This window comes from Balaenoptera physalus (genome assembly GCF_965194825.1).
Source record: "Balaenoptera physalus genome assembly, chromosome: 12".
In the NCBI taxonomy this organism is placed as follows: Eukaryota; Metazoa; Chordata; class Mammalia; order Artiodactyla; family Balaenopteridae; genus Balaenoptera; species Balaenoptera physalus.
In genome coordinates, this window is record NC_138897.1 from 27,979,784 (window position 1) to 28,001,314 (window position 21,531).

Below are 21,531 nucleotides of genomic sequence, written 5' to 3' on the forward strand. Positions count from 1 at the left end.
AATATATAGTGTGCCAATTCCTCTGCAACCTGGCTAGCTTTGGGTGGGCATTCTTTTTTTTTTCAACATTTAGTTAATTATTTTTTAAATTTTATTTATTTTTGGCTGCATCGGGTCTTAGTTGTGGTATGCGGGATCTTCATTGTAGCGTGCAGGATCTTTCCTCACGGAGCGCAGGCTTCTCTGTCTCTCTAGTTGTGGAGTGCAGGTTTTCTCTCTCTAGTTGATGCGCGTGGGCTTAGTTGCCCCGCGGCATGTGGGATCTTAGTTCCCTGACCAGGGATCGAACCTGTGTCCCCTGCATTGGAAGGCGGATTCTCTACCACTGGACCGCCAGGGAAGTCCCTGGGTGGACATTCTTTTTTTTTTTTTTTTAATTTTTGAATTTTATTTTATTTATTTTTTATACAGCAGGTCCTTATTAGTTATCTATTTTATACATATTAGTGTATATATGTCAATCCCAATCTCCCTGGGTGGGCATTCTTTATTTTACTTTATACCAGAGCAGCTCACAAAGGCTAAGACTGCCCAATCTGACCTTGACAGCAGAGTAGTTTGGGTACACACTCCAAAATCAGATTGCCTGGCTTCACATTCTGGCTCTGCCACTTACTAGCTTGGATAAGTTATTTAACTTCTCCAGGCCTTAGTTTCAATAGCTGTAAAATGAGCATGATTATAGCAACCTTCCTCATAGGATTGATGTGAGGACCAAGTAAGTTAATACTTGTAGAGAACATAGAATGGTGCCTAGCTCTTCAGCCCTTAGTTCTTTCCCCTTTACTTGTCCATCTCTCCTTGCCCACTACCTCTTGCCCTCCTGTTGTTATTTATGAGTGCCTAGTTAATGTGTTTAGTGGACATTGTACCATAACATGGAACATCCATCAGACGAAAGCAATCATCAAGGAACAGACCAGCACTATAACTAGGGAAATCCACCTACTAACCATACCCTTCATACCTGCATATTCACACATCAGAGAAACATAACAGGCAGATGCCGCCATTCACCAATATACCAACATTCCCTCACAGGCCTACGTCTCCTGCTAAGAAGGAATCACTGTGCGTCAGGAAGACAAGCTTCATTTGTAATGAAACCTACCATCTCTCAGCCTCAATGCACCCATCTGTCTAATATGGGTAATAATAACCCGCATTAAAGGTTTATTGTGAGGATCAAAGGAGAAGATAGGTATGGATTCTGTAAATAATAGAGAATTCTAGAAGCATAGATACAGTAGTGTCTCCAAGAATGAAACTTGATTATTGTCTTGTCCATCTCCTTGTTATACAGATGAGGAAACTGAGGCTCAGAAGTGGGCTTATGAACAAGGTCAGAACAATTCAAGGCTGAGTTACAACCAGAATCCATTTTTCCCAGCATACAGCCTAGTACTGTCCTACTTCCCATTTTCTTCCCATTATGCTGGGATGACTGTTTTCACTCCCCCTCCCATTACATAAAGTCCACAAAAGTACAGTAAAGCAGGTTCCTAAGAATAGAGAGATTTATAGAAATATTTCATTCATCGTGGTTTTTTCTTTCTATGTTCTTCCCACCCACTGCCAAAATCAATACCTAGAGCATGTTTGCAGGCTTAGCATGTAAGACTCAAGAAGAAATATTAAAAATGAAAGGTGAAGGTCAATCTATAATTCCTGATCCAAAATGGAGAAACTTGACTCTATAAAGTAGAAATAGCACTGTCACTTTGAACCTTGACCCACACTTTGATTCCTCACTCTCTCGTTTCCACTCTGGCCACCTGCAGAAAGGGTTCTATAGAGCATCATGTTTCTGGAGCCCAGAAGCATCTGTTTCAAGAACTACTCCTTTGAAGCCCAATATCAGATCTGGGTTATGACCACCACTGCCGTTTAGTCAACAAATGAAAACAAATCCACCTCTTCAGTCACGTAGACATCAAAAATTTTCCAAGACTGATGACCAGATTCCTGCTCTTCTCCAGGTTGTGTTGGCAACAGGTAGACACAGCTTTCAAAATCTGTGCACAACAGCAGTGCCTCAATCAATGCACCCCCATGATTGGTGACACAACAGCTCCTGTGCCGAACAAGGCAGGAGGTCTAGCTAGATGCAGCCTGCTGGGGACAGAGGCATGGCCCCCGGCACTGACGATCAATGGGGGGATCTGGGCATAAACACAAGAAAAGAAAGGGATCCAAGTGGGGCTTAACCAGGCATGACAGTGAGTCAGATGGAAGTCAGGGTGGGCTTGAGTACTCAAGGAATCCTTCAGGATAGAGCAGGGAAGGAGAGGACCCTAAAGGCTGGGTCCATTTCCAACAGGCTGAGAAAACTGGGGAGGCATTGAGTCAAGGAGGCAAAACAGGAACAAAGGCCAGAAGTAAATGCAGAAGAAGGAGCTGGAGATGGGGGAAGGGGAGGGAAAGAGAAGGGGAGAAAAAGGAGGAGGAGGAGAAGAGGGGGAGGAGGAGGAGAGGGAGAGGGAAGGAAGAAGAGGAAGAGAGGGAGGGGAAGGAAAGGGAAAGGAACAGCAGCAGGAGGAGTTTGGGGTGAGTGAGGCTGCAGGAGGCAGCTCAGGGCCTGGCTGAATGGGAAATTGGGCGGTGGGACAGATAGGACCGGCGGGGACTGAACCTGTCACTCCTGCGCTCCTTGCGCACTCACTAAGTGCCAAGAGCATGTCTCAGCCCTCACACAGGTGGAGCCAATGGGAAACACAGACAGGTACCCAGGGTCCACAGCCCCCCTCTCCATTGTAACAGGGAAATTGTCTGAGCACCAGCTGTCCAGGTTAAATGCTGAAGATCCCAGACCACCTGGCAGGGAGATGGGGTCCTGTGACTCTACCCTGGGGAAAGGGATGGAAGCAGGGATGGCTTTCTTAGAAAACAGAGCTGATTTTGAGGATGCTAGGAAGCCATTTTAAAAAAAACCAAACAAATAACTGATAAATAGAAAGAATCAAGCATCTATCCTACCTTTTCTTCTATGAACTCCATTTCAGGATAATGAAAAATTGGATGAGGCAAGCTTCTCTTTATAGAAGTATTGACTAATAAATGAAGAAGTGATATAATGAGAGTACCATCTTAATGAAACAATAGTTCTACACAATGACCATCAACAGCTGTTAAAATCACCAAAAGAGAGACATGGGACATGACTTGCCTCCTGATAAAAGAACAGACCACCACTCATAAAGTAGTCCTTCCAGAAAATGGAACCTGAGCCGAATCAAACCTCTAGGTCTAATTTCCAATTGATATGAAGCCCCGGAAACAGAGAAACATATTAAAAGATACTATAAGTGTGCACTTAGCAAAATCCAGATCATGGAAACTCTATGGGACAAACATTGTGTTCAAAAAAAAATTATAAAGGGAAAAAAGGAGATGGAGGGGGGCCCTATAGAGGCATAAGGGATATATCAACCAAATGCACCATTTAGACTTTCATTAGATGTGATGAACAAATAAGCTATAAAAATAATTGGGGAAATGCAAACACTGACTAGATACTAATGATATTAAGGAATTATTGGGTTTTTAGATGGAATAATGGTATTGTGGTTGTGTTTACACAACGAATCCTTATTTTCAGATGCTTTACAGATATATTAAATGATATATCCCAGGGAGAGGGGTATAGATGAAACTAGATTGGCATTGAGTTGATAACTGTTGGAATTAAATGAAGGATACATGAGGGTTCATTATATTATTCTCTCTACTTTTGTTTATGTGATGGTTAATTTTAAGAAATACACAAAAAGACAGCAGGCACACATCCTTCACGCTGCAGGCACACAAAAAGATGTTTCTTTGGGTTGGGCAAAGTAGAAAACAGTGCTTTTTCCTCATACGCCTCACAGCCCTAGGCCAGGAGCTCGGGCTGAATTTCAGTTCACACACCCATGGCAGCTGTGGACAGTTTACCTACTTCACAACCATCGTATGAGAGAGAAATAAACTCCTGTCTTGTTTAAACCACTGTTTCTCTGGGTTGTGTTCACATCCAAACCTAATTCTTGCTGAAGGTAGAAGTGATTCATACAAGAGGCACCGAAAATACTGCAGGGGTTCAGATGAGGAGAGAGGTATCTAGTCAGGTGGATGGGCTAGCTATTGCTACGATAATATTACATGATACACACTTATAAACTTGCAGTGGCGGACAGCAATAAGCATTTATTCTCACATACGTGCGGGCTGGCTGGGGACCGGCCTCACTGGCCAGCTCTGCCCGTGCGACGAGGCAGCTGCGGTGATGCTGCTGGTCTGTGGGTTGCTGGGAGCTCTGCTCCACGTGTGTCTCATCCTGCCTCAGCCAGCCAGGACCTGGTCTTCTCCGGCAGTGGCAGAGGGAAACGCAAAGCCTCTTAAGGTACACCAGCTATGAGAACAGCTTACATGGAGGCCAGAGAAGCCAAGACACTGGGTTAGTTAAGGAAACAGCCAGAGGGTTTATTTGATGGGAATAGAGTCGCGGAGCGGGGGTGTGCACACCTGGTGAAGAAATCAGGAGTTTATTTGGTAGGCAGTGGGGAACACTGGAGGTTTCTGAGCAGAGGTGTGAGCTAATCAGGAAGAGTAATCTGTGCACAAAATGAAGAGGTGTGGGTAGATTGGGACTGGGAAATCAGTTAGGGAGATAAATCATGGGGTGGGGTCAAAAGTCAGACTTCAGAATGGCACATTGATCCAGAAGTGTAAAGGAGGAACAGGGGACACTCCTGAAATTTTTAACCAGGAAAAAGAATGTTCTATAGGCATTCCCTCCTTTATGAGGATGTAAGATTCCAAAGGTGGTTCCCAAGCCCAATTGTTCCTAAATCCAAAGTGATGCCATTCAAGGAATCTCATATACTCATCTCTGAAAAGTTCCGCTTTGCTCTCATTCCCTTTGTAATTATCTGATTCTAACTCTTACTCACTGTTCCACATTTTCTCCAAGTTTGCTCTTATTTGCATGAGGCAGTCATATATATTCATAAATCAACTCAAATGTAAGGACGACCACAGCAAACATGCCTCGGGTTGAGGAGGACTACAATGGTGCTGCAGAGTGCTAGGTGCCCCCATTGTCTGTGTGACTACGTTCTGACCAGTGAGATATAAGCAGAAGTTCATGTATGATTTCCAGAAGGTGTTAAGGCGAGGAGGTGTGCCTTTCTCCTCTCCTTTATTATTTGCACTAACTGGAAGATGATGTAAGGGCAGGAGCTGGAGCAGCCATGTAAGACCATAAAGTGGAAAGTACATAGTGAATCTCATGCAGATGGTGTAGAAGCAAGTTTGAAAGAGCCTGGACACTAGATGCTTTCATAAAACCACCCTACCAGCCCCAGATGGCCTCTCTGTGACTTCTTTAAAATAAGAAAGAATTAAATTTCTATATCATTGAAGCCATTGTTATTTTGCAACTTTCCCTCACTTTCTCCCACATACAGCCAGGTGTAAATTCACCACGTGACCTGTGATTCCTGTCTACATGGGTACAGACAGAGGTGAGATGTTTCTCCTGGGATGCAAGAATATGTTCAGGCTTCTGGACACGTGTAAGCTCTAAGTTCCTAAATAGAGGCACTACTTCCATGCACGTCAAGATGCAGAGAAGAAGGGAAGGAAATGTCCAACGTAGTCAACGAACGTTAGGGCAGATGGAACAAATTGAGTGTGAGGGGATGAAAGAGTTAGCCTGCCCTTGAGGCAACGGGGGTGTTAGGACTTTTCTTAGTTCCTTGGTTTCCTCATTCTCCCTCCGCAGTGTCCACCTTGGTTGGTGGGGTGGGCAAAGGGTGGAAATCCATGTAGGGGGTGGAGGCCAGTCCCTAGAGTCACCATCCGTAGGGACTGCTTCTTACACTTCAGTGTGAGTAAGAATCATACGGAGATGTCTTAAAAGGTAGATACCCAGGTCCCAGTCCCTGAGATTCTCAGGAGGCCCCAGGGCCGGGCCTAGGAAACTACATTTTAGCCAGCCCCACCTCCCTTCCCTGGTGAATCTCCTGCAGATGGTGAGGGGGCATTTGGGAAAAATCCAGATGCGAGACCTAGACCACCCGCCCCCGAGGGCTTTGCTCTCCTCCATGTGCCCAGCACCCAGCACTCTGCTGGCACCAGGGGCTGCTCCATGCTGTTGACAATGGGGAACCACGAAGTGATCTTGGACAAGAGAGTGACTTTAAAATCACTTCCGCTTCTCCTGACTCTGCCTCTCTGAGCCTGCTTCGAGAGAACAAAAGAAATTTTTAATCCAACCGGAATTGAGGATTTTCTTTTCTAAAAGAATCAGACTCTCAGGCCAGCATTTTGATCTTCAACCTAGTTTCTGACTTTGCAGCCGTTGTGTGATCGGCCCACAAGGAACTCTGGTTAGAATGAGGTGATCCAGCCTTTAAGAGACTGGAAGCAGGGCTATGGGGGTGAGGCGGAGCTTGGGGCCTGAGGCCTCCCGCTTGCACAGCCTGCCTTCTCTGTCCTCACAACTTCTCACACTCGCTCCTCTTCCCTCCCTGCAAAGGACGGCGTGGCTCAGCTTGTCCTCATTTCACAGCTGAAGACACGGAGGCTCCCAGAGGCCAGGTCGCTTTATCCAGGTCAAGGGCACAATATTCACACCCAGGTGTGCCGCCTACCCCTGGTGCTCCCCTCCACCATGAGATTCTGCTCTAGTTGTCAGCGTGTCACTCTTGGTCCCAATCCCAAGAAGCCAGGCTGGCCCTACACCTCATTAGGTATTGGCCTCACTTTTCAGAGGGACTTGAGGAGCCCAGAATTCCCACCCATCCCCTCAACACTTCTCCCCGAATCTATCACAGAGCCTTAAAATGCCACCATTCCTCATTGCTTTGGCTTAAGGCATTGTCCCTGCTGAAAACCTTTCCTGCCTTGGAAAAAAGCAGTAAATGTTCAAGTAAATATATGCACCAGCCCCCTCTGACCTTCAGCCTTCTAGAAGTTGAGTCTTCCCACAGCTCAGGAAGCACTGCTCAGCCCTCCTTAGCATATCTACCATGGGAGCTGAATTTCCCTCCAGAGCCTTTGCCTCCCTGTCCCCTCTCCTGGGGCTCCTGTCCCCGCTTCTCTAGGTAGTCATACCCTCAGATTCCAGAAATGGACTTTCCTTTTAGGCCTGGCAGAGAGGTGGATTTGAGGTCTTGGAGGCTGATCCTGGGGATGTGGAAGGCGGAGGGAAAGGTTTAGGGCAGGGACCCAGCCTCTACCCCCTAACTGGGCCTGGAGGGAGGTGGGAAGAGGTCAGAGGCCAGCCAGACCTCCCGGGGCTGTCCCCCTGAAAGGCAGTTGTGGTCCAGGCTTCGCCCCACATGTGTTCAGGTTGCGTCATTAGGGCTAAATTGATGGTTGATTACCAATAATAACTGCTCCAAAGCAAAGCCAGATGGGGAGTGTTCAAATTGAATGAACAAGGAAATGAGCTGCCATCCACAGGGAGAAGGGCTTCGTGGGGGGCCTGGGATCAGGAACTCTCAGAACCAGAAGGGATGGTTTACAAAGTCCAATCCATCCACCATCTCAGAAGGAGACTCCTCATTGTAGCGTCACCCACGAGCGGTCACTCAGCCTTTGCAAGAATACTTCTAGTGACAAGGGGCTCCCACTTCACATTTCTGTCCTTCTGGGTCCCATCTTCACATCTGTACATCGAGGGGTTCATTCAGATGCTCTGCAGAGTCCCTGCCTCCTCCAGCGCTCTCTGGCCCTCAGACTCTTAACCCCTTTTGGGTTTCTGACCCAAAGGACTTGCCCTCATGCCAGCTTATAGCAGTCGTGGCTGAAGGGAGAATCTGCAGTGTGGAGCCAGGGTCTGCAGCATATTCATCCTAGATGCTTCCGACTGACCATGAGACACCTGGACACTACCCGAGGTGACAGCACAAGGGACCCTCGGCCATTTCCTGGCAGGTCACAATCTGGCAGCCACACAATGTTCAGGCCAGCAGATGTGGGGGCTTTGGTGGGTGATTGTTTAGCCAGCAGAGCCTTGGCTGTGTTTGGTTTTTATTGCAAACCTCCTCACTCCACCACATAACCTCACTCCCTATGGTCTTACTCCCTACCCAGCCTCACACGTCTCATTTCATTACCTGCCCCCGCTGAAGGCGCTTGAATTTTCCATTCCTGGTCCATCTCTGCCAGGATAACCTCCTAGATAAACACCTCCCACAGCTGGCCCTCCCCTGCCCCCAGCATGAGGCTAAGCCCACCTTGGGTTATTATTTTGCATGTGTTCTTAAATCCCTTCATCTGCCCTGCTTCCTCCAGGCCCAGGCCTCTCTGTATCATTTTTATTTCTCTACCTAAATCAGTGCCTGGCACACAGTAGGCACTCAATAAATATTGAATGAATAAATTGCTAGTTTATCTTCAGTTACCATGAGGCATAGCTTTTGTTAAAAACTCACAGTTTGTGTCCCCCTAAAATTCATATGTGGAAACCCAACTCCCCCACTTAGTGTGATGGTACTAGGAAGTGGAGCCTTTAAAATGTAATTATGATTAGATGAGGTCATGAAGGTGGGGCCCTTGTGAATGGGATTTGGGCCCTTTAGAAGAGTTGCTAGAGAGCTTGCTTTTGCTCTCTACCACAATGAGGATACAAGGAGAAGATGACAGTGTGCAACCTGGAAGAAGGCCCTCACCAGAACTTGCCTATGCTGGCACCCTGACCTCAGACTTCTAGCTTCCAGGATTCTGAGGAATAAAGTTCTGTTGTTTACAAGCCACCTGGTCTATGGTACTATGTTATAGCAGCCCAAACTGACTAAGTTTTTTTCCAGGCACCAGAAGAATCTGAGACCAGAAACATGGTCTGTGAGTGTTAATAGTCAGGCTTCTTTTAACAGTAATGAGCAGAAAACCTTATTTATGGAGGCTCAAACCATGAGTTCATTTATTGTTTCTGTTTGTTTTTAAAATAAATTTATGTATTTATTTGTGGCTGAGTTTGGTCTTCGTTGCTGCCTGTGGGCTTTCTCTAGTTGCGGTAAGCGGGGGCTACTCTTAGTTGCAGTGCACGGGCTTCTCATTGCTGTGGCTTCTCTTGTTGGCGGAGCACGGGATCTAGGTTTGCAGGCTCAGTAGCTGTGGCTAGGAGGCTCTAGAGTGCAGGTTCAGTAGTTGTGGCACACAGGCTTAGTTGCTCCGTGGCATGTGGGATCTTCCCGGACCAAGGCTCGAACCCATGTCCCCTGCATTGACAGGCGGGTTCTTAACCACTGAGCCACCAGGGAAGTCCCCATTTATTGTTGATTTGGCAAGTCCCCTGGTGGGAGTAAATGGGGTATCAGGATGGGTTCAGAGGCTCAACAATGTAATCAAGGTCCCATACTCTTTCTACCTGTGAGTTCACTAACCACAGTGTACAAAATTTACTTTTCTGGGTTCATTGCCTCATGGTTGTAAAATGGCTGCCTAGCTCAGGCATCATATCCTCACATGATAGAGTTCAAAACAAGAAGGAAAGGAAGGGGAGAAAGGCTTCATCTCTGGGCAACTCTCTTTTTCATCAAAAAGGAAAAATTTTCTCAGAAATTACACCACACACTACACCATCCCCTAGCCTAGCCCAGACACATACCTCATTGGCCAGAACTGGGTGGCATACCCACCCCTGGAAGTCAAGACACAGGGGAATGGGATTTCTATGACTGGCATTGACCCCACATGATCCACCCTAGGGTTGGCATGACCCCAGCCGTACCAATGAATATTCTGTTAGGCAGGAAGAGAGGCTGCAGCTGTTGGGTGGGCAACAAGAGTGTCCCATGAATTGCACTGCAGACTCCAGAGCAAGAGCTGCCAATATATGGGAGGCTATCATCACCAGGAAGGAGTTATCCTAACAAGCAAGAGTCGGCCCCAGTTCTGAACAGAAGGAGCCTGGACCCCCAAGGTGATCAGGCTTCAGAAGGCAAGCATTTGAATGAAGAGCGGAAAGAGCAATGTCAGTGTCCTTCCAGTGTGCGGTGCATCCTCTCTGCCATCCACAGCATCCAGCCATGTGGACCTGAAGGCAGCTGTGCTGCCCACCCAGGCTATTGGGTTGGGTTGTCCTTGGCCACACCTGACTGGACTCCACCCCTCGCACAGAAGTAGTCACCAATGACCAGGGCCTCCCTCCCTCCCTCCCAGCTCTCTGTGAAGGAGCTGCAGGTCTGTGGGGCTCTGAGAGGCCTGGACAGGTTGGGGCTCTGTCTCTAGGGAACTTGTCTCCGCCTCCCAGCTGCAGCAATTTGAGAAGCAGCCCATGGGGGCCTGGCCTAACTGCCAGGTGACAGACAGATGAAGTCAGCAGGACTGAGGCTTCTAAAAGGATCTGATCACTTGGTAGGATAATTAGAACATAGTGAGAGAGAAGGCAAAAAAAGCAGATTGAACACATACCCTGACATTCACTCCCTTCCAAAATTCACTAAAACTAATAAAAAGATTTGTTTAAAGACATAAACCTACAAGGACAGGGAAGACAGAAAAAGAGATTTCAGCGAAAAGTTTGAGAGGCTGGAAAGCAAATGGACAAATGGTAACTGGAATGGGCAGGCCTAAGGGAGCTGAATACGAAACAAATGGGAAAAAGCTGAGAAAGGATCCAGTTCCACTGAAGAATTCTCAAAGAGCTCAAGAGCTGACCTCAGTGGTACCCTTGGAATTGGGAGTAAGGGACTGACAAAAATTAGACTTGAGAAGTGGCCAGATTCCCTAGGTCCCCTTCCCCACTCTACAGTGCTGGGGATCCACCCCCTTCTCCATCGTGACAGGGGGTCTGGATGTTTATTCTCTGAAGAAGATAAAGCAGAATCTTTATCTCTGTTTTAGGGGAGTTAATTAATGTTCCCACACCTCCTCCCCCTCAAGTTCTCCTCCCCAAATCAGCATCCACAACACTGGCAGCAGACCTTTACCCTCCAGACAGGAGATCAGAAAAGAAGTCTCCGGGCATCCAAGAGGAAAGATCTTCCCCCAACAAAGGGCTAACCAGGATCACCCTACAGTGAAGCTCAAAGACAAAGAGCCCCATCCACCGCTCAGAGTTTCCAGTCAGTATTTTGGTGCCTCCCTGCCCACCACTGCACTTAATCATAAGCAGACAACCAAAGGTTACTGAACTTCCCATTAAAACCTCCAGTAATGAGTATAGAGACCAAACAAACTGGAGGCAGCAGAAACTATCCAGGAAGAAGGAAAAAAGATTTTTAAAGATCATTAATATCCCCAGAGAAATAAGAGAAGATGCTGCATACCAAGAACAGAATGCTATTTTTTAAAGAATATTCAGAGAACAAAAAAAGAGTTCTTGGAAATCAAAAACATGAGAGCAGACACGTGAAACTCAATAGAAAGTTTGGAAGCTCAACTTGAGGAAATCTCCCAGAAAGGAGAACAGAGACACAAAAAAACCCTGGATACTCCAGGGTCAGAATAATAGGGGAGGGAGAGAGAGAAAGAGACAGAGACAAAGAGACAGAGAACACAGAGAAAACAGAGATAATGAAATCATTCTCAAAATAATTCAAGAGTATTTTCCTATCCAGAAGAACAGGAGTTACAGAGCTATTGTAAAAATGGGTCCTTCAGGGTCTTCACCTCTGACCTGTGTCAGGCTTCAAGGAGAATTTCACAGCATTTCTCAGTAAGTGGTAAGGAATAGTCTTTACTGGGGAAAGAGAAAGCCACAAGCCCAGGGTCTGTACGAAGAGACAAGAAGACAAGGGGTGGCAATCCCTGAATCTGCCATTATTTCACAGGGAGGTTTGTTGGGGCCATGGTGCTGCTTGGATGCAGTATGGGTCTGGTTCCAGTGGAGGGACCCCATCCTCACTGTGGGTCTCCCTTGACAAGACTGCTTTCCTACAGTTGCCTACAAAAGGGAGACCCAAAGTGAAAAAGCTTTTAGGGAAAGGTTTTTTAAAAAAGGGTGATGGAAAAAGTAGTGATGTGTGTGATCAGCTTGTGGATATTCTTCTGATTGGTTGGTGGTGAGGTAACCAGGAGTCAACATCATCAACCTTCTGGTTCCATCTTGTCTGGGGTTTATGTGCTTGTGGTCAACATATAGTTAACTTCTTCTACCTGGTTGGGGTTTCAGTATCTACAAAACAGCTTAAGGACGTGGCTCAGAATATTATCTATAGCCTTTGAGGAGGAACTAAATGTCCTTGACTTTGTCTAATGGCTAAACTATTATTATTTTGTCTTGCTTGATTTTTCCTTTGTTTCTGCATTTTCTCACTTCTCTGATTAAATTTATTCTTTGGAACTTGGGGAAGGCTTAGGATGCTAAAGTTTTTCTACAGACAAGAAGCAGGTGGAAGACATGGGAGTGGAGTGTGGGTTTCTGTCCCGGGAAGGTCCCTAGGGTCCTGTGTAGTTACAGCTATGCTTAGACATAGCTCCTCCTACCAGGAGATAGGGATCCTGGAGCCAAGGTGGCTTATGTCTAGGCAACCCAGAGTAGGCTCCAGGGTCTTTTAAATCATTCTGCACCACGAAGACTGAATAGCCCACTGAGCTGCCAGCATAGCAGCTGAAAACAGTCCCACTCTAATGCATGACAATAGGAATTTTCAGAACACTGAGGATAAGGAGAAAGTCCTGCAGACTTCCAAGAAGAAAAGCACTGGTCACATATGAGGGGTCAGTGATCTCAAAGGATTTGAACCTCTCAGTGTCCAAACTGGCAGAGAAGACAATGAAGCAAGCCCCTCAACATTCTAAAGGAACATGATTTCCACCCCAGAATTCTATATCTAGACAAATTATTAAGCAGGTGGGAGAGTGATATTTTTCAGCCATGCAGTCTCCAGAAAGCACCACTCCAAACTCTTTCGCAAGAAGCTACTAGAACTTGTTCACCACTAAAACCAAGAAAGAGGGACACAGGAAACAGGAGATCCAACCAAAAGCCAAAGGAATTTCCTGGAGGATAGTGGAGGGACACCCTGGAGAGCAGTCAGTCCAGACTGGAGCAGTAGTTATCAAGACCTTTGCTGCTATAACACATAGTTCCCCTGATGATGTGCTTTATGAAAGCAAGGGAGTAAACCAAAGAAGAGAAAGCCTTGAGATGCGGGACATATAAGCACACACACCCCCCAACTCAAGAGGAAAGCAAAGGAAATTTTACAGATGACAGCAGAAGAAAGTCCCAGGATGACAACTGGATGGCAGGCCTAGAGGACAGCAAGTCCAGCCTGCAGAAAAATGCAAGTCTCCAGGAGGGACAACTCCAGGAAAAAAAAAAATTGGAAATGATAGATTACCGCCTACGATTGACCTTATGGAAAAGTGTACATTGGAGGAATATGCATGCGATGGGTATAAAAAAAGTTAAGCAAATAAAAGCAACAAAGCAATTATTAATTTGGGGGGAAAACAAAAGCAAAAAAATAAGAAAGGAACAATAACATGCATTATAACGCTCAGCTGTGAATAATTTTTACCTAGGCATAATAACAGAGTCTCTGAATGTTGTTTCAAGAAAAAATGTAAAATAACCATATTGGGAGGATGGAGAAGGGAAGGAGAGAGGATACTGGTGTAAGAGCACTAACCCTCATCTGTCATGATAAGAAAGCAGTTGTATATAGTCAGAAGCAGCCGCATAGCACAGGGAGATCGGCTCAGTGCTTTGTGCCCACCTAGAGGGGTGGGATAGGGAGGGTGGGAGGGAGGGAGACGCAAGAGGGAGGAGATATGGGGATATATGTATATGTATAGTTGATTCACTTTGTTATAAAGCAGAAACTAACACACCATTGTAAAGCAATTATACTCCAATAAAGATGTTAAAAAAAAAAAGAAATCAGTTGCATATTTACAAATGTTATATCCTTTTGTTGAATTGAACCTTGTATCATTATATAATGCCCTTCTTTGTCTCTTATTACAATCTTTGTTTTAAAGTTGATTTTGTCTGACATAAGTATAGCTACCTCAGCTTTCTTTCATTTTCCATTTGTATGGAATATTTTTTCCATCCTTTTATGTTCAGTCTGTGTGTGTCTTTATAGCTAAAGTGAGTCTCTTGAGGCATCATATAGGTAGGACTTGTTTTTTCACCCACTCTATGTCTTTTGATCAGAGAATTTAATCCATTCACATTTAAAGTAGTTATTGAGGGACTTCCCTGGTGGTGCAGTGGATAAGAATCCGCCTGCCAATGCAGGGGACACGGGTTCAATCCCTGGTCCAGGAAGATCCCACATGCCGCGGAGCAACTAAGCCTGTGCGCCACAACTACTGAGCCTGTGCTCTAGAGCCCACGAGCCACAACTACTGAGCCTGTGTGCCACAACTACTGAAGCCCATGCTCCACAACAAGAGAGCCCATGCTCCGCAACAAGAGAAGCCACCGCAATGAGAAGCCTACGCACCACAACGAAGAGTATCTCCCACTCGCCGCAACTAGAGAAAGCCCACGCGCAGCAATGAAGACCCAATACAGCCAAATAAATAAGTAAATAAATAAATAATTTTTTAAAAAAATAAAGTAGTTATTGATAGGTATGTGCTTATTGCCATTTTGTTCATTCTTTTCTGGTTGTTTTTACAAACAAATTGGACTTACGAACATACTCTCAGAACAGAACTCATTCCTATGTAGGGGACTTACTGTACATGGGCAGAAGACATAAATAGACATTTTTACAAAGAAGACATACAGATGACCAACAAGTACACGAAAATATGCTCAACTTCACTGATCATTGGAAAATGCAAATCAAAACCACAACGAGATATCACCTCACACCTGTTCAAATGGCTATTCTCAAAAAAGACAAGAAAATAACACACGTTGACGAGGTTGTAAAGAAAAGGGAATCCTCATGCACTGTTGATGGGAATGTAAACCGGTGCAGCCACTATGGAAAACAGTATAGGGAATTCCCTGGGGGTCCAGTGGTTAGGATTCAGCACATTCACTGCGGTGGTCCAGGTTCAATCCCTAGTTGGGGAACTAAGATTCCGCAAGCTGCGCAGCACGGCCAAAATAATAAAAAAGAAAATGGTATAGAGGTTCCTCAAAAAATTAAAAATAGAACTATCATATGATCCAGCAATTCCACTGCTGGATACTCATCCAAAGAAATCAAAAACACTAGCAAAAGATACATGCACCTCATGTTCATTGAGCATTATTCACAATAGCCAAGATATGGAAATGACCTAAGTGTTCATCGACAGACGAATGAATAAAGATGTGGTGTGTGTATACACACACACACACACACACACACACACACACACACACACACACACACACACACAATGGAATACTACTCAGCCATAAAAAAGAATGAAATCTTGCCATTTGCAACAACATGGGTGGACCTTGAGGGCATTATGCTAAGTGAAATAAGCCAAGACAGAGAAAGACAAATACTGTATGATCTCACTTATATATAGAATCTAAAAACAAAAACAAAAACAAAACTAAAAGCCAAGCTCATAGATACAGAGAACAGATTGGTGGTTGCCAGCGGCGGGTAGTGGAGGGTGGGCAAAATGGGTGAACAGGGTCAAAAGGTACAAACTTCCAATTATAAAATAAATAAGTCAAGGGGCTGTAATGTACAGAATGGTGACTATAGTTAATAACACTGCATTGTACATTTGAAAGCTATTAAGAGAGTAGATCTTAAAAGTACTCATCACAAGAAAAAAAAAAAGGGATCAATTGATAATGCCTTAATGTGACTTCACCACTCTTCCCATCCAGGGGTGGAGCAATCTGCTCCGTGGATCTGACCAGCCTTGGGAGTTGTTTCAACCAATAGAATATGGTAGAAGTGGCATTGAGTGAGTTCCACAGCCTAAGCCTAAAGAAGTCCTGCGGCTCTGCCTGTGGTCTCTGGGAACACTGACGGACCGCCTCACAGGAATCTGGTTTATCCTACAGGAGGATGAGAGATCACAGGGAGGGAACTGAGGCACCCAGCCAGCTACCGGGCATGTGAGTGAGGCTGTCTTAGACCTTCTATCCTGCCGAGCGTCCAGCTGAATGCAGCTGCAGGAGGGAACCTAGGTGAGACCAGCAGACCACCAGCCAACCCACAGAATCATGAGAAATAAAGAACCATTATTGTTTTACACCATGCAATTTTAGCATGGTTTATTTCACAGCAATAGATAACTCATATCAAGCGAGTTACCACTAAGGGCAACTGGAGCTCAACCCTGCTGGGGAGCCTGGGAGACAGTATGGAACATGCCTCAGAGTCATCTCAATTGAGGGAAGGGGTAGCTGAGATATTTATTTGCCAGCTTTCCATCTGTCATCATTTGAGAGCTGCTTCCAAGGGCACGAACTCTCCAGCACTTTCCTTTGCCCTGCAAACAGGCCAAGCATGTTCCCTGTGGCCAGAGATCTATCCACTGTGGCAGTAAGCAGTCTTCAGTGTGTGGCAGTGAATGCGGGGGTCTGGGAAGGGCACTGACAGAGCTCGCTACAGCGTGTAAACCAGCGTGCTTTTCAGAAACTTCTTTTCTGTTTGATCGGCTAGAGTCTATGCCTGTTGCCCGCATCCTGGGCCCCTGACTGATGAGTGTGTGCCTCTAGCCCAGTCCTTCCCGCTGCCAGCTGACCTGCTCCCTCTCTATTCCACAGTCCAAATTCTGGAGGCAGCCAAGTGGATCAACTCTGCACACCTCCATCACCCCTAACGAGCAGAGCTCTTCCCTCCACATGGTCACCAAGTGGCCTGCACATGGGCTGCCTGCAATCAGGGGCCTACCTGGACCAGTCAGGGTTCAGTTACTTCTTTGATCAGGGCCACTGAGTGTGTGCAGGCACCATGACTGATCTGCTGCAACAAGGTGGGAGAGGCATTTGTGTCTGAATTCCTGTCCCTGCCCAATCTCACCATGGGAACTTGGCCCATTGTTTCCTGATTCAGAACCTCTGGGGCATGGAGCCCTCTGTCCACTGTGGGGGAGAAGTAAGGAGTTTCTGGTACCCAAAATACTCACCCCATCCCCCGGTCTCCCTAAGGAGCCCCCAGCCCCCTGATGCCACCTAGAAGTGAGATGCACGCCTGCACTCCAAATGGGAAACTAAAATGCATTTTCTCACATAAGCCACACTATAAATGGTGACCAAGTGCAGTTAACATTGCACTGTTAATAATAAACTTTAGGAACATTATGAATTAAATAGAAATTTGTGGACTGGCCTGAAAAACCAACCACCATTTATAACTTGGTTTCTATGGGAAAATGCATTCTGAGTTCCAAACAACTGGCTCACACAGAGATTTCTGGAACACAGCCTGGTCACAACGTTGGGAACTGTAGGTGGCTTCTCAGTATACCCAGTTAACATGGTCACTGTGGGTAGTTAATAGTGGCCTTTTGCTCCAGGCTCAGAGAGCCCTGAAGAAAGGTGTGGGATACTCTGGGCAACCTTGTGGGGCAGCTCATCCCTTCCTTCTGGAAGCTGATGGGAACCACAGAGCTGATGGGGAGAGCACAGGACACCTAGTCTGGCACGCTCCCCAGGGTAACACTCCTGACAGCCTCTGCTTATATGCTCGCAAGAGCAAGGAGCTCATTGCTTCACAAAAAGAGATTTTATAGCGCCAACTGTCACTGCTCAACAATTCTTTCCTATATTGAGCTGAAATCTGCCCTCCACTTCCTCCCACCCTGATTCCACCCCTGCAATTTCTACTCATCCTTCAAACCTTGCTTGAGTTTTAACTTCTCTATGAAACCTTCCCTAACCCCACCCTCCTCAATGCTAGAGTAATACTAGCTGCTGTAACAAGTAAACCTCAAACGTTTCAGAATATGTCTCTACTTATCAAAAAGTGGGTGTCTTAGCTCAGGCTACTGTAACAAAATACCATAGATTGGCAGCTTAAACAACAAACATTTCTCTCTCACAGTTCTGGAGATTAGTTCGTGGAAGTCCAATGATCTAGTGCTGGCAGATTTGGTGGCTGCTGAGAACCTGCTTCCTGGTTCATACACAGCTGTCTTCTCCCTGTCTGCTCATATGGTAGAGAGAGATTGCCTCTCTGATGCCTCTTCTAGTAAGGGCACTAATCCCACTTGTGAGGGTTCCACCCTCACAACCTAATTAACTTTCAAAGGCCCCATCTTCACATACTATCACATTGGAGATTAGGGCTTCAACATATGAACTTGGGGTGGGGTGGGGGCATAGACATTCAATCCATAGCAGTGGGTGTTCCTGGCTGGCAGGCAGGCAGAATTTCCCATCTGGTGATTTAGGGTCCCAGGCTCCTACCAACCTGCCAACTTCCCCTCAGTAGGTGGGAAGGAAAGCAGGGAGAAGGCACACCTGCTTTTTTTTTTTTTTTCTGTGCTCCTTATGTACATAACGTACTTGTTTATTTTATTTTTTTAATCAGTCATCAATTTTATACACATCACTTTATACATGTCAATCCCAATCGCCCAATTCAGCACACCACCATCCCCACCCCACCGCAGTTTTCCCCCCTTGGTGTCCATACGTTTGTTCTCTACATCTGTATCTCAACTTCTGCCCTGCAACCCGGTTCATCTGTACCATTTTTCTAGGTTCCACATACATGCGTTAATATACGATATTTGTTTTTCTCTTTCTGACTTACTTCACTCTGTATGACAGTCTCTAGATCCATCCACATCTCAACAAATGACTCAATTTCGTTCCTTTGTATGGCTGAGTAATATTCCATTGTATATATGTACCACATCTTCTTTATCCATTCGTCTGTTGATGGGCATTTAGGTTGCTTCCATGACCTGGCTATTGTAAATAGTGCTGCAATGAACATTCGGGTGCATGTTTCTTTTTGAATTACGGTTTTCTCTGGGTATATGCCCAGTAGTGGGATTGCTGGGTCATATGGTAATTCTATTTTTAGTTTTTTAAGGAACATCCATATTGTTCTCCATAGTGGCTGTATCAATTTACATTCCCACCAACAGTGCAAGAGGGTTCCCTTTTCTCCACACCCTCTCCAGCATTTGTTGTTTGTAGATTTTCTGATGATGCCCATTCTAACTGGTGTGAGGTGATACCTCATTGTAGTTTTGATTTGCATTTCCCTAATAATTAGTGATGTTGAGCAGCTTTTCATGTGCTTCATGGCCATCTGTATGTCTTCTTTGGAGAAATGTCTATTTAGGTCTTCTGCCCATTTTCGGATTGGGGTGTTTGTTTCTTTAATATTGAGCTGAATGAGCTGTTTATATATTTTGGAGATTAATCCTTTGTCTGTTGATTCGTTTGCAAATATTTTCTCCCATTCTGAGGGTTGTCTTTTCATTTTGTTTATGGTTTCCTTTGCTGTGAAAAAGCTTTGAAGTTTCATTAGTTTCATTTGTTTATTTTTGTTTTTATTTCCATTACTCTAGGAGGTGGATCAAAAAAGATCTTGCTGTGATTTATGTCAAAGAGTGTTCTTCCTATGTTTTCCTCTAAGAGTTTTATAGTGTCAGTCTTACATTTAGGTCTCTAATCCATTTTGAGTTTATTTTTGTGTATGGTGTTAGGGAGTATTCTAATTTCATTCTTTTACATTCTTTTACATGTCCAGTTTTCCCAGCACCACTTATTGAAGAGACTGTCTTTTCTCCATTGTATATCTTTGCCTCCTGTGTCATAGATTAGTTGACCATAGGTGCGTGGGTTTATCTCTGGGCTTTCTATCTTGTTCCATTGATCTATGTTTCTCTTTTTGTGCCAGTACCATATTGTCTTGATTACTGTAGCTTTGTAGTATAGTCTGAAGTCAGGGAGTCTGATTCCTCCAGCTCCGTTTTTTTCCCTCAAGACTGCTTTGGCTATTCGGGATCTTCTGTGTCTCCATACAAATTTTAAGATTTTATGTTCTAGTTCTGTAAAAAATGCCATTGGTAATTTGATAGGGATTGCATTGAATCTGTAGATTGCTTTGGGTAGTATAGTCATTTTCACAATGTTGATTCTTCCAATCCAAGAACATGGTATACCTCTCCATCTGTTGGTATCGTCTTTAATTTCTTTCATCAGTGTCTTATAGTTTTCTGCATACAGGTCTTTTGTCTCCCTAGGTAGGTTTATTCCTAGGTAAACACACCTGCTTTTTAACTTCACTTCTTGCCTTGGAAGTGAGCCATCATTTCTACTCAGTGCCATTGGCAAGAGTTCATCACATGGCTCCACCCAGATGAAGGCAGTGTCCTCCATAGCTAGACAGGCATTTCTAGTGAGAAATGCAGAACAAGGAAGCAGAATTGCAAAGTTCTGATGGACATCAGCTTGTCTTTTACCTATTACACACACACACACACACACACACACTCATACACACTGCAAGTCAGCTCCTGGCAGGTAGATTCCCGGCCAATCTACAGGTATTAAGCTGTACGCTGAGCTCAGTCTTACTGGGGCAAAAGTCCAGACCAATCCCCCTGCTCTAAACTGATCCATGTGTCCCAAGAGTCACAGGATAACAGGAGGGGAAAAAACTCAATGCTCCAGGAAACCCTTGCTCTAGTTGGAGGCACATGGGAACAAAAGACTAGAGCTGGATCTACTTGCAAATGCACAAGCTTGAGAGAGGCCCTGAGAACTCCTTGTCCCTAAAATATTCCCTATTGGCAGAACATCAGCAATTCCACCATTAGAGCAGCGAGGCTGAGGCTTAAGGCACTGCACATGGATAATGGGCAAACTGTAATAATCTCTCCCATTTAGTGAGCACTTACTATGTGCCAGCATTGTTCTGAGAACTTGATGCTATTAACTCAGTTAACCCTCTTCCACCCTATGACTGAGTTCTATTATGCTGTACTTCAGAGAGAGGGATGCTGAGGCACTGAGGTTAAGTCACTTGCCCAAGGTCACAGAACCAGGACGTGGTAGAGCTAGGCTACATCCCAAACCCTGGGGTAGAGCCAGGAGTTAATCACTGGGCCATACTGCCCAGCTGGAAGACAGGAGACCCTCAGTCCTTGGCACTTCTTTCTTTGTAAAACCATCCCAGCCCCTTATATTCGGGGGGAAGGCGGAGAGGGGAGGGAGCATGAAGACTTGAGCTCCTGACTCCACCTGGGTGCCCCACTTCGGGGTGGGGAGAGAGCAGCATTCATGTGGATCAGGGGCTCTGAGCCCTCCTCACCCCAGTCCCCTGCCCAGCCTCCCCAGTCAGCCACCTGTTGCCTAAGCATCGCTGAGCAGCTGTGCCTGAAGGCCCCTCTGGCCCCTCGCAGTGAAGAGGCCCCAAGGCAGGGGAGGGGAGGCCAACCAGCCCTAATGGGCTTTTCTGCTGGGCTTGCAGCAAATCCTCCAGCCCAAGTTCACCAGGAGGTCGAGAGGTACTCCTTCCACCCCCATTGCCCCACCCCTAATCCCCGCAGCCTGGCTGAGACCCACAGCTCCCATGGCAGAGAGACCAGAGAGTGTGGGTTCCACTGTCCCAGGATGGGAGGTACCCCAAGCCACAGCCTGAGGATCAGAGATGGAGACCCCCAGGGGAGCTGCCTCCCAGAAAGGACTCCTCACACAGGTGGTAG

General features: G+C 45.7%; 1 long non-coding RNA gene across 1 annotated transcript in view; it reads left to right on the forward strand.

The window, feature by feature from the left end:
• Window positions 1-5,040: 5,040 nt before the first annotated feature.
• Window positions 5,041-21,531, forward strand: part of LOC309639455 — a 177,860-nt gene continuing 161,369 nt past the window's right edge. Inside the window, exon 1 of the long non-coding RNA XR_014251662.1 lies at window positions 5,041-13,842. This is a non-coding gene — a long non-coding RNA (uncharacterized lncRNA). The remainder of the gene's footprint in view (window positions 13,843-21,531) is intronic.